Source organism: Euprymna scolopes, chromosome 6 (assembly GCF_053919585.1).
Source record: "Euprymna scolopes isolate OS-2025 chromosome 6, ASM5391958v1, whole genome shotgun sequence".
NCBI classification, from domain to species: domain Eukaryota; kingdom Metazoa; phylum Mollusca; class Cephalopoda; order Sepiida; family Sepiolidae; genus Euprymna; species Euprymna scolopes.
In genome coordinates this window covers 129,032,020-129,044,552 of record NC_136487.1, presented here as the reverse complement: position 1 = coordinate 129,044,552, position 12,533 = coordinate 129,032,020, and the positions used below count along the sequence as shown (strand labels likewise).

Genomic DNA, 12,533 nt, shown 5'->3' with positions numbered 1-12,533 from the left:
TGGAATTATGTCACAAAGTTTAACAAGGTTTTTTTAATATAGATCCACAGAATATTGTGATAAGTGTTTCAGTGTGAACAGGTATGGTATAATAAATTAGGGGTGTATCTATTTTATTTTTACTTTCATCATATTTGGCTTTGGTTTTGATACCCCCAAATTCGAAGCTATCTCTTTACAACCCTTCCTTTTCATAACCTATCATACTTTCATAAATCAGAGTCCATTTTCTGTAGGATGTTTTTGAACCCAGTGAACGACGGGTACTTTTGCTAGTATATATATATATATATATATATATATATATACATATACACATACATATTTACATACAAACATACATATATACATACTAATTGCATCGTCTTTACAGACGTTAGCCATCCCAATGCTCCCCACCAACCTCATCATAGTTATCAGGTCAATCCTCAGCAACACCTAAACCCCGTCCGTGAGCCCGAAGATGACATTTCAGGCCAGCATTAGACTTGCACAGACTGACACACATATGGCAGACAAAGTTGTGCGTTAAAACTTGTTTCACTGCTGGCTCCATTTTTTTGCTCACTTTGTTCCTGGCATGTGTTTTTTTATGGTTAATGTAAGCTGCTTTTGAGAGGATCACGCGATTACAAGCCTCACATTTCTAGCTCTTCAATTCAATGGGCAAAACCGACACGTTCCCCTTCTGAAGGTTTCTCTTGGGTTCAGCATGAGTAATTTTTTCCCTTGCAAAAAATTCAGAACCCCTCCAATTAGCCTCCTCCATTCACGCTGGCTTTCTGCCAGGGTCTCCCAGTTCTGAACAGAAATCTTAAAAGCATCAAGATCATCCTTTATGCACTCCTTGAAATGCTTCTTTGGTCGATGTTGAGGACGTTTCCCAGTCTTAAGTTCACCGTAAAACAACTGCTTAGGCAGCCTCACATCCTCTATTCAAACAATGTGATCTACCCAGCGCAACTGGTTCCTCATCACCATTGCTTCGATGTTCAAATACCCAGTCTTCTCAATAATATCCGTGTCAGGTGTCAGAGACTGTCATTTCACATTTAGAACTCGTCTGAGGCATTTCTGATGGAATCTCTCGAGTTGCTTCAAGTGCCGACGTTGTGTTGACCAGCATTCAGATGAATAAAGCAAAACAGAAAGCACACAGGTCGAGTGATCTTGGCTCTGACAGAGATGTCACGATCACACCACAGCCGTTTTCTAGTGTTCCAAATGCCGTGCTAGCCCTCCGGATGCGAAGACGTATCTCCACATCCAGAGGGCCATCTCTGGAGATTGTGCTACCCAAGTACACAAATGTGTCCACAGCATCAAGTCTATTCCCCCCCACCCCACATAGATGTTTGGTTCACTGTACGGAGCGCCAGGTGCAAGGGTGAACATCACTTTAGTCTTCTTAATGCTGATAGCTAAGCCAAAGGCGTCACATGCTGCTGAAAAATAATTCACTATATTTTGCATATCGCGCTCCGAGTGAGACACAAAATCAACATCATCAGCATAGAGTAGTTCCCTAACTTGACCTCCAAATGTTTGTGACTTGGCATTAAATTTTAGATAAAATACTTTGCCAGTAGTTCTAAAGCAGAAAAAGACACCTTTATTGCAATCCTTAAATGCATATGCAAGAACACAGTCAAGACTTTTTGATCAGTGTGTGTAATGCATTGGCTACATGCATCCCTTCATGTTGAAGCCGCTCAATGGGAATGCAGACTGGTGCTTTCCCAGCCTTTATTCTTCCCATAGCAGAGACAACGCTTCAACCTACTAACCCGTTTCTCTCCTGTACACTCTACTAACGAAGATAACAAATAAAGTTTTGTTTATTAATATGGAATGAAACTCCATTGCGTTGTCCCTTATTCTATATGTTGTTATCTCAGACATACATACATACATACATACATACATACGTACATACATACATACGTACATTACACAAACATACATACATACACACAAACATACGCACATATATACAAACATAGATACACACATACATATGTACAGACATACATAGATACACACATACATACATACATACGGACACACATACATACAGACAGACACACATACATACACACATACATAAATACACACATACATACATATACACATGCATACAGACATACATACACACATACATACGGACACACATACATACATACGGACACACATATATACATACATACATACATACATGATGATTGCAATGTCTTGTCAGACAAGTGCCACTCCCTCAGAAGTCCATGAGCCCAAAAATGATTTCCATCGCCACAGGAATATTTTAATAGACAAATGCCTGAGGGAGTAGCTATACACAGATGATGTTACAGAATCTTAGCTTTGTACGACAGCTAAGTCTCTCTCTCGGTTCAAAATGTTGAGATCCAGCAACAAGCAAGAGCAAGATAGCCAGCAACAAGTTAAATTGCAGACCAGCTTAATGTGGGTACTGGTCTCCCGCTTCATGGTTTTTTTAAATCAGAGATTTGCTTCTTCTAGAAAGGTTGCCTTCACCACGGCTTATGGGAGTCCTCTCCACCCCAATACACACATACACACACACAAACGCACACGGTGCTAGTTGGCCATTGAACCCGAAAGAGGGTTCATTTGCCCTTTGGAAGGTCTTGTTTTTAATCCTTCAGGGAGACTAGCCACCCTCCTCACCAAACAAGTCTGGTGGGGGGACCAGTTTAGTCGGTGACCCGACCATGAGGCAGGTAGTACTGGGTTACATGGTACCAGTAGCATATGACATGATCTGACATACATACATACACACATAGACATGTGTTAGAATAATTTATTTTTTCCGCAGTCAAATTCTCTGAAATCTAGCATGACAACTTATAAATATGATTAAGGTCAACTCAACTGTTTATAATCGACATGTTCTGTACTTATTCAGCGTTGCCCAGGATTCTTTTTTGCTTTCATATTTGTTTTGTTTTTTTATCTTTTTTTATCAACGCCAGTTCATTTTTTGTTTTTTTATTTTTTAACCAAATTATCTTTTCTTTGTTCCACTAAACCAAAGATCCACAAAGTTTAATTTATATTAATTCAATTTTTTTTTGTTTTACATGACAGTTATAAAAGCCCAAAAGCCATTCGAGAATCAGGGTTAATGAGTGTATGGTAGTCACTAAGATAACAACATATAGAATAAGGGACAACACAATGGAGTTTCATTCTATATTAATAAACAAAACTTTATTTGTTATCTTCGTTAGTAGCGTTTGTAGAAGAGAGAAACGGGTTAGTAGGTTGAAGTGTTCTTGTGTAAAGATAGAATTAATATATTGCCGGCTTGTTGAGGAGAGTTCAGCTCAGTGTTTATAGCTAGTAGTCGCCAGGGTAAAAGAAGCATATTAAAGGAGAAAGAAAGGGCAAAGTCTTTAGTGCATTACTGTGTTTTCATAGGTGTGTGCGGGTGTATGTTCTTTAGCATGATAAAGAATGTTCGTTTAGGTACCACATATGGAAATAAATGGTAGGTAGAAGAGGGCCATTGTTAGCTTGCTGTACTCACATTCAGCCGGGGGCCGAAGCTCCCCGGTGATGTGTGCTGCTGGGCACAGCAGTGAGAAAAAGGAGGAGGGTTTCAGATTTCGCCTTTTATATACTCTGTCACGTGATAGAGAGCTGGCTTCTGATTGGACAAGCCAGGGAGAAATGGATGTCAAATCTCGAATCGTGAGAATTAGCTCCTGCCTGTGTTTGTAGCGAGTGCTGGTTGCTACAAACATATTAATAGTTGGTGGTGGAAATGGTTTAGAAATGGATTATTTAGAGGGATGGGCGTCTCAACAAGAACTTGTAAAGATTGGGCTTGAAGACAACGATATTGTAGTCAGCTGGAAAGCAGGTCAGCAAAACGGAGTTCCACAGGTTGGCATTTCTAGGAAAGAAACTTTGTTCATGGAACTTGCATTTAAATTTAGGCAGAGATAGAGAGTGGAGAAAATTGTTGATGGTCGTTATAGATAGAAAATTTAATTTTTTGGAGGACATGTTTGCAAATTAATTATTTAGCACCTCTTTATTCTTATCCAGGTGTCAGACGTTTTTATGGGCTCTCCATTTATCTCTATATTGCTTTCAGTCGTCCTGAACCTCCACGTGCCACTGGTATTTAACAACCTCGACTCAGGAGAGGTGTGATCGGAGATTGCACAACTTTTGCTACAAAATTCTATGCACTGGCCTCCTTACAGTAGGGTATCCATAATCTGTGAAGATTGAAGGAAGCTATCATATCTGGATATTTTTGTTTTTATTTTTAAATATTTTTGAGGCTTACTCTCCAGTTCTCACGGTTCCGTGAGTCAAGTGTTTCCAAATTCCAGTATTTGCAATCTTGTCTAATCACTAGGGCTCTGACAAGAGAATATTCTTTTCATTGTTTTGACTCTCGAGTATATATCCGACACAGTTAGACACAGTTAATCAATCGAGAGCCAGATCACTCTATATAAAAGTATATAAGATATTAACTGATATATACTCGAGAGTCAAAATAATGAAAAGAATATTCACTTGTCATAACCCTACTAATCACTTGTTTCAAAATTTTCCTTGACCAGCCAATCTTCCTGCAAATCAAAACATTCATCCTTCTGCAACAGTTATCTAGAAAAATTAATAATCTACTTGGTCGTACCAATGTAACCGATCCGTCCCTAGGATAACCTCTGCAAATGTAATGCTTCAACAAATCCTCCAACCTAATTTGTTGGGTTTTGTCAGATGTCACTTGCAGGGCTACCCGGCATTGTCTGGGAAAGTAGTAAAGAATTAGGTTATATCAATAACAGTTGATTGTCTACTGCTGCAGGAAGATTGGAGGGTCAAGGAAATTTTGAAACAAGTTATTAGACAAGATTGCACACAGTTGAATTTGGAGATAGTTGACCCACATTACCGTGAGAAATATTTAAAAAAAAAAAAAAAAAAAAAAAAAAAAACTTATGACCCCTGGGGATTGAACAACATTCAACCATCAGAAGAGTAACACTTAGAAGTAAATTTCTTTTTTTCTTTTACAAAGAAGTCACCACTTATTAAGGCCCAGAGGCCACTCGAGGATAATGGTTAAAGCGTGTATAGTGGTTAATGAGACAATATAGTACTCATTAGTAACATAAATTTGGTAAATTTAAAGGGAACGGCTCATCAAGAATTTGTTTATATTGAATTTGAAGACGACCATATCATAGTAAGCTGGAAAGCAAAAAAAAAAAAAAAAAAAAAAAAAACGGAACAGAGTTCCGCAGGTGTGCAGTTCGAAGAAAGAAGCTTTGTTCATGGAATCTATGTTTAGGTTTAGGCTGTAGGACTGACCTGAGTCACCCCTAAAAGCCAAGAATTAGGACGAAAATAATACCATTCCCCAAGAAATAATAGTTTCTTAGCCCTTCTCTTTCTGTTTCTCATAAACCGGACACAAACCAGAAACTGCTATCCAGAGTCCCTCATCATCTCTCTCTCCCCCCCCCTCTCTCTCTCTCTCTCTCTCTCTCTCTCTCTCTCCTTAACCAATCCCTCGCCAGCATGACAGGCGAGTAGGCAATACACTTTTAGCCCCGAAACCAACAAGACGTATGTTGCCGGTGAACAATATTAATAAGAGGTGTACTCACTCCAAAATATAAAAAGGCAAATAAAGTTCTTTCCTTTTAAAGGTTAACATTTGTATTACGTCTATTATTCCAACAACAACTAATGAAGATAAGTGCCAGCCAGTGTTACGAGGCACAAATAAAGAGTGGGGGAATTATTGATAGTGGTTTCAGATAGACGAGTGTTCCTTGTGAATGATTACCTTATCTGTTCTGCGACGGGTCCTTACTGATGAGGTTCAGAGGTTATATTGGCTGAAGCGTTGTGCGAATACCAATCAAGATGAGAACAGTAGTTTGAATAATCAAAATAATTCATATTAAGTATGCTCCATTGATTACTTGTGAATACCCTGAAATACTTTGCGTAAGAAAAATGTAAAATTGAATTATTTCACCTTGTAACGACTATACCGAATTCATAATAACTGTAAGCCGCCATCAAGTAGACTCTTTATCTTTTATCAAACAGTCATATGAGGATCGTTTCAAAAGTAACTCCACCTATTTTTTCACTCAGAAGCTAAAATGCTGAAGGACTACAGAAATGGGAGTGTAACTATTAAAACAAGCAACCTTTTGGGGTGTAGAATTTATTTTTTTTGTATAGTCAACACCATTCTCAATACACTTTTGCCAACGACGACCGAGAGCCTTGATGCTTCAGTTGTAAAAGTCTAGAGCATGCTTTGTTGCTCACATACCTGCCGCCACTGAAATCGATGAACCCATCTGCTTACATCAACTGCATTGTCTGGTAATAAATGAAGCCTCCCCCCCCCAGTTTACACTTGCTCCCAACTCTGAAACTTATATTTATAAGTTTACTAGCAAGGAGATGCAATCTTGCCCGGGATTGAATGATGATCAATGAATGTTTCACACCCCCATATTTTTATTGTCATCAGAACCTGTGAAATCGCCCACTTTTCAATCAAATTGATTGATTGCCTACTCTAGTCAGCGACCCATCGCAGTGCACCAGGATTAAGGTTGGCATACCTACCCACAATGACTTAGTCCACAACACATTGTAGTCTACATTGCACTGTAGAGAATCTACTGTTGATTTTATATATCTGGCTTTATTGCTTATGCAGTGATAATAGTTTGAATTTAAGTTTAAAATGAAAAAGTCAGATATCATGGTGCAATTGTGCTCTGAACAGATACATTCATTTCAAACACGCCTCTGTCATATAAAAGAACCTATTGCTGATTTTATACGTCTTCTGGCTTGTGTGGTAATAAAACTTTTCAAATGCACTTGCGATGTTAGGCTGTGTAAGGTGTTAACTTTAGTCAAAATCGCCTATTCCTTTTTTCATCGGATTATTTCAATTATCAATACTTATCAAAGACATTCTTATACGAAACCTATCTAAGATCACTGCCAGGCACATAAAGTACCTTTGTGTGAAATTTCATAAAAATCGACACACCTGTTTTCATGTTCATAGGGAATGAACTCACTCACACACACACACACACACACACACACACACACACACACACACACACACACACACAATGTTCCTTATACATAATAGTAGAAGTAGATAGATAATGTTCTGTGATTTTCACTGCCAATTGTAGAAGCTAGGTAGAAATGAAAATTGGTATACCCAGACAATGTACCAATATTGCTCAGTGAGCGAGTATGTATTAGTGCACTTTAAGATATTTGTTTCTTCCTAATTTTAATACTTCTTGGGGAAAACCAAAGTTAACTGCGATTTCATGTAAAGGGCTGTCAGTGCAAAATTTTGATGAATTAACTAAAGAAATAATTGAAGAAAATTTAAAATTTCTATTATTCTCACTTTCGGTTTCTGTTTTTTTTTGTTTTTTTTTAATCTCTCCCTCTTCTTTTCTCCATCATGTTTTTCCTTGCCTTGGAAAATGCATCTCAGATTCAGGGTTTCTTTTTAACACAGACTACGAACATCTATGACTCTACTACAATAGCAAATTGTTCAAGGAATCATTTAAAATAAATATTGTTTCAAAATATTATGATATTGTATAAAAGCTGTTATGAACCTAATACTGTGTCGCAACTTGTGCTGTAATAAAATTGATATTTCACTAATTAAATATTTTTCAAATCATTTTTAAACTAAAGGACTTATTTCCTTACCCGAGATGGAATATAAAAAATGATTTAACTATTAAAAAATATCCATAAAGTATTTTAGGTGTCAAATTGGAGGATCACTGTATGTGTATTTTTGTGTGCTTCTACATAATTTGAATCAAATTAAATCGACTTTTGCTGAAAGAAACCTAAAACTTAAGTTAGGGTTAATTTAAGGTTATAGATTAGGATAAAAAACAGAAACAGTTTGGTTCAAAGTTTGTAGAAATATCAAAAGTATTTTTAAACTAAGAAATAAAATTTAAATTATGAAAAGCCAGTTTCATATTCTTACGTGCTAATAATAAAGTATTTGAAAACAATCTATTAATTGCTTCCTCTCCTTCTCCCTTCAAAATAATCCATAAAATATTTTAGGTGTTACTGTGTGTAAATTTATGTTTGTGCTTCTACATAATTTAAATCAAACCAAATCAAACCAAACCAAACCGACTTTTCCTGAAGTACACTTGAAGCTTGGGTTATGGTTGATTTTTGATAACATCTTGAATGTTATTCTCACAATAATTCAACCACTGATCTTCAGGTGTGTTCTGTTGAACTCGGGAATCTCTACAGAATTTCAAATAGAAGAAATTTAATCTATGAAGATAACTTGTTCTCCTTCTATCAGCTATGGCACAAAGTGTTTTAGTTTAGGTCTTTTGATTCCTTGGGGAATATAGTGCTACAACGACGCTCCTCCAATGGACCTAGTTCTGGCCGGTCCTTTTCAGTTTGGCCATGTCATTCCGGCAGCCCTGGTCTCAGCCTCAATGCTTCTTTGGCTTCCCGGAGGCTTTCGCCCACTAGTATCATGAACTCTACTACAACGGCCAACTAGCACCGTGTATATTTGTGTGTGTGTGTGTGTGTATATGTGTATTGGGGTAGAGAGGGCTCCCGTAAGCCGTGGTGAAGGCAACCTTTCTAGGAGAAGCAAATCTCTGATTTAAAAAACCATAAAGCGGGAAACCAGTACCCGCATTAAGCTGGTCTGCAGTTTAATTTGTTGCTGGCTATCTTGCTCTTGCTTGTTGCTGGATCTCAACATTTTGAACCGAGAGAGAGACTTAGCTCTCGTACAAAGCTAAGACTCTGTAACATCATCTTTGTATAGATACTCCCGCAGGCATTTGGGCTCATGGATTTTAAATGTCTGAGGGAGTGGCACTCGTCTGACAAGACGTTGCAATCATCACTACAGAGGACCCTTCCCAAACCAAGAAGTCCACAGATGATGTTGTTGCGGTTTCTGTAACTTTCTTTTACAAAATTAGATTGTCGGCCCTATTCTAACCCCCAACCTGGAGGACCAGTGAGTGCTCTTAGTCTGATCTCTACCCTGCAACCTGTCTGGCTTGGGTGACCCTACCAGGAGACGAATCTCCCACCAGCATAGCTATCCGGGTCCTAGTGACATGCAAGTTTCCTAACCATGCCAAGGTTGCACTCGCTAGGGGGATGGCATGAAGTACTGCTGTCATATTTCAGCTGGTGAATTGCTGTCTTATTTAGAAACTTCTTGATAAGATTCAGAAGCGTATCTGTTATTCGATTGATCCTACGCTTTCTTCTCTGCATCCTCTTTCTGACACACGTGATGCTGTTAGTCTTTTCTATAAATAATATTATAGTGTGTTTTCTTCACAGCTGTCTGATCCCTTCCCAGCTTTCTCTGTTCCAGCTCGTTTAACTCATCGATCTGGCGGTCTTTGCTAATTCACGACTTTGATACCTCATTATAATACAGCTTTATATATTCCAGTAGCTTTTATCCAAGAACTGCACGTTTATGGAATATTTTTCTGTTTGTGAGAATCATCTTTTGTTTATTTTTGCTCCCTACATCAAGTGGCTTCATACCTTGTCTGAAGCTATGTCCATAAAAAAGAGGTTTTAGTTAACAATCAATTATAACTGACAGTCGCCTGAAGGTCGAAAGTAATTACTAGGGCTATGACAAGAGAATATTCTTATCATTGTTTTGACTCTCGAGTATATATCTGACATAGTTAGACACAGTTAATCAACCGAGAACCACATCACTCTATATAAAAGCATATAAGATATAAATGGATACACACTCGAGAGTCAAAACGATGGAAAGAATATGCTGTTGTCATAGCCCTAGTCATTACATAGTATGGTGTGATACTAAGAACACAGTTTCATTTTCCTCCTAAATTTTCTCCCAAGACTGAAAATAATTTGAGCAACATCTACATATCTGTCTGTGATGTTGCCAAATGTATCAAGAACCTTGATGCTAGCAAAGCAACTGGACCTAACAATATTCCAATCATAGTACTCAAAACTGGAATTAGCACACATTTTTGCAAAACTGTTCAAATGATGCCTAAAGGAGAAATGTTTCCTAACTCGTTCGAAAAACTTATTAGTTTGCTCGGTATTTAAAAATACAGGAGATTAATCTTTTGCATCTCAGTACAGACAAATTATTCTTCTGTGTGTCATGAGTAAGTTGCTTGAATCAGTGATAAATAAAGAAATTGTCAACCACCTAAGCAAAAGCAACCTATTCAGTGACAAGCAATATGGTTTCCGTCCTATAAGATCTACAGCTGATGTACTAACTGTAATTCCACATAGGAAAATAAAGTAAAATCTTTATGATGTAGATATCCTTTATGGAATAAAAATGTCATATTCTCAAAATCATATAAATTGATTAAGTAATTTGTTTTACTAAGAAAATCAAATTTTATGAGGAAATGAGATGCATCTTTATCCACCAAAGGAGACAGCTCAATTCAAACTATCGAGATAAAAAATCAGCCTTGCAATGGCTACGATTTACTATTAAAATCGCTAAAGATTGTAAAAAAATTATTTTCTATATGAAAATAATATTTGATCATTTTAGGTGATTTTTAGAATATGAAATTTTCATTCTACGACGAGGACATACTTTTTAACGAATTTTCTGTATTTTTTTTTTTTAATTAGGTTGAACTCTGCATTTGAACCAAAATAGCAAGTAAACAAGCAAGATTATAAAAGTTGAAATAGATGGATACCAACCTTGTTTTGTTAAAGGGTTCTTGTGGTTCTTGTGGATGCCTTACAAAGAGAATTCCAAGATGGAGCGTAGTGCTCGTCAGTGTGCCCACTTACAATCCTTCATGATTTTTTGTTGAATGTCCAAGTCCTACAACACTGCCGATTTGACGAGAGTAGCCACGGCTGTGTCTTTTTATCTTTGTACTCAACTGAATGCGTTTAACATTGGTTTGCATTCGACATTTCCTGTTAAATTTGTTTACGATATTAAACTGGGTTAAATACCGGCAATGTATATGTTCGAATTATTACAAGAAAATCACTTGAAAAGTAAAGTTCAAAGGGCAAACAAAAAATGCTCATTAAAAATGGCATTCATGTTGATGATTAGGTTTAATTGAAGGAAATGTAATCTATATATGAATATAGAACATTCGTATGGTTGGGTTGGGTTTATTGTTCTGTTTGACGGCATATCAATCCTTTTCGAGCTATTTAATGCTGAATTCAGTAATTTTGGAAAGCGTTTTTATCCTTCAATTTTTTTTATTCTTCAAATATTTATTTGTAGAGTTGGTTTGATTGTTTTGTAAAAAATTGTTTTTGTTTTTGACGTTGCAGAACATGTTTAATGTAGTATGCCCTTTTCTTCAATGGCATCATTACATGTCACCACTCGGGACCCACACGCTGTATGCAGACAGTCGCAAGGAAACAAAGACAAGCAAAGAATTCGGCTTGCTCTTTGTTTTCAGTAATACAACAAACATTTATTTGCAGGTACTTTTCAGAATAACGCCTTGTCTCTTGTTCAAAAGTCCTTTTTTACTCCAATGTGCTTGACAAGACTCTGCTGTGTAGAACACGTGATAGTCTGTCTTTGTCCGATCATGTTTAGAACATGTCTTTTCCTATTATTTAATTGGAATTCATTATTGAGATGAGTATTATTTATATTAATTTATTTATTGCGGACTATTATTCTCATCTTTTTTTAGTTGCTGTTTCATGACGTTTCGGCCAACTATTCCTCTGGAAACAGCAACTAAAAATAAAGATAAGGATAATAGTCTGCAATAAATAAATTAATAAATAATACTCATCTCAATAATGAATTCCAATTAAATAATATATATACCATTCAATACGGACCCAACCATGGACGATCAGATAATAAATAAACATGGATTTATAAGAACAAAAAAATCCAACTTTGATTGCCCTTCAGGGCCCGTGGCACAGTGGATAGACACGTTGAATCTCTATGATTCCAGGTGAGCATTGTCTGAAGATAGCGGTTTCAATCCTACTCAAAGCCGGCAAGAGGCTTACTTGGTCAAAAACGGGTCGAGATGACAACAACTACAGAAGGCAGTAATTGCTGAGGATACAGTTAGGAGATTCAAAGTTCCTATTCCGTCGCGGTTATCACCTGACGAAGACCAGAGGAATTGTTGGCCGAAACGTTGTGAAGCAAAAACTAACAAAGAAGGAGATAATAGTCCACAATAAATAAATTAGTGTCTTTTCCTGTTGCTCTTGGCTCATGCATGGAATATGTCTCTCTCTGTCCTTTCTATTTCTGTCTCCTTTTACCTCCCCATATTTTCTTCTTTTATAATATTTTTCTTTCCTTCTACTTCGCCGTGACGTCACCTTGCACACAGCTTGATATTTGCATACATTGGCTGTTGTTACTGTTGCTGCCATATGCACATCCGTGCTCTGTT

The 12,533-nt window shown here is 37.1% G+C and overlaps 1 protein-coding gene across 3 annotated transcripts in view; it reads right to left on the bottom strand.

Moving 5' to 3' along the window:
• LOC145277957 (putative monocarboxylate transporter 5) overlaps positions 1–11,020 on the bottom strand; it is a 129,844-nt gene extending 118,824 nt beyond the window's left edge. For all 3 annotated transcript variants that reach the window (XM_080130072.1, XM_080130073.1, XM_080130074.1), the window contains exon 1: positions 10,825–11,020. The gene's annotated coding sequence lies outside the window, so the exon portion shown is untranslated. The remainder of the gene's footprint in view (positions 1–10,824) is intronic.
• Positions 11,021–12,533: the final 1,513 nt, after the last annotated feature.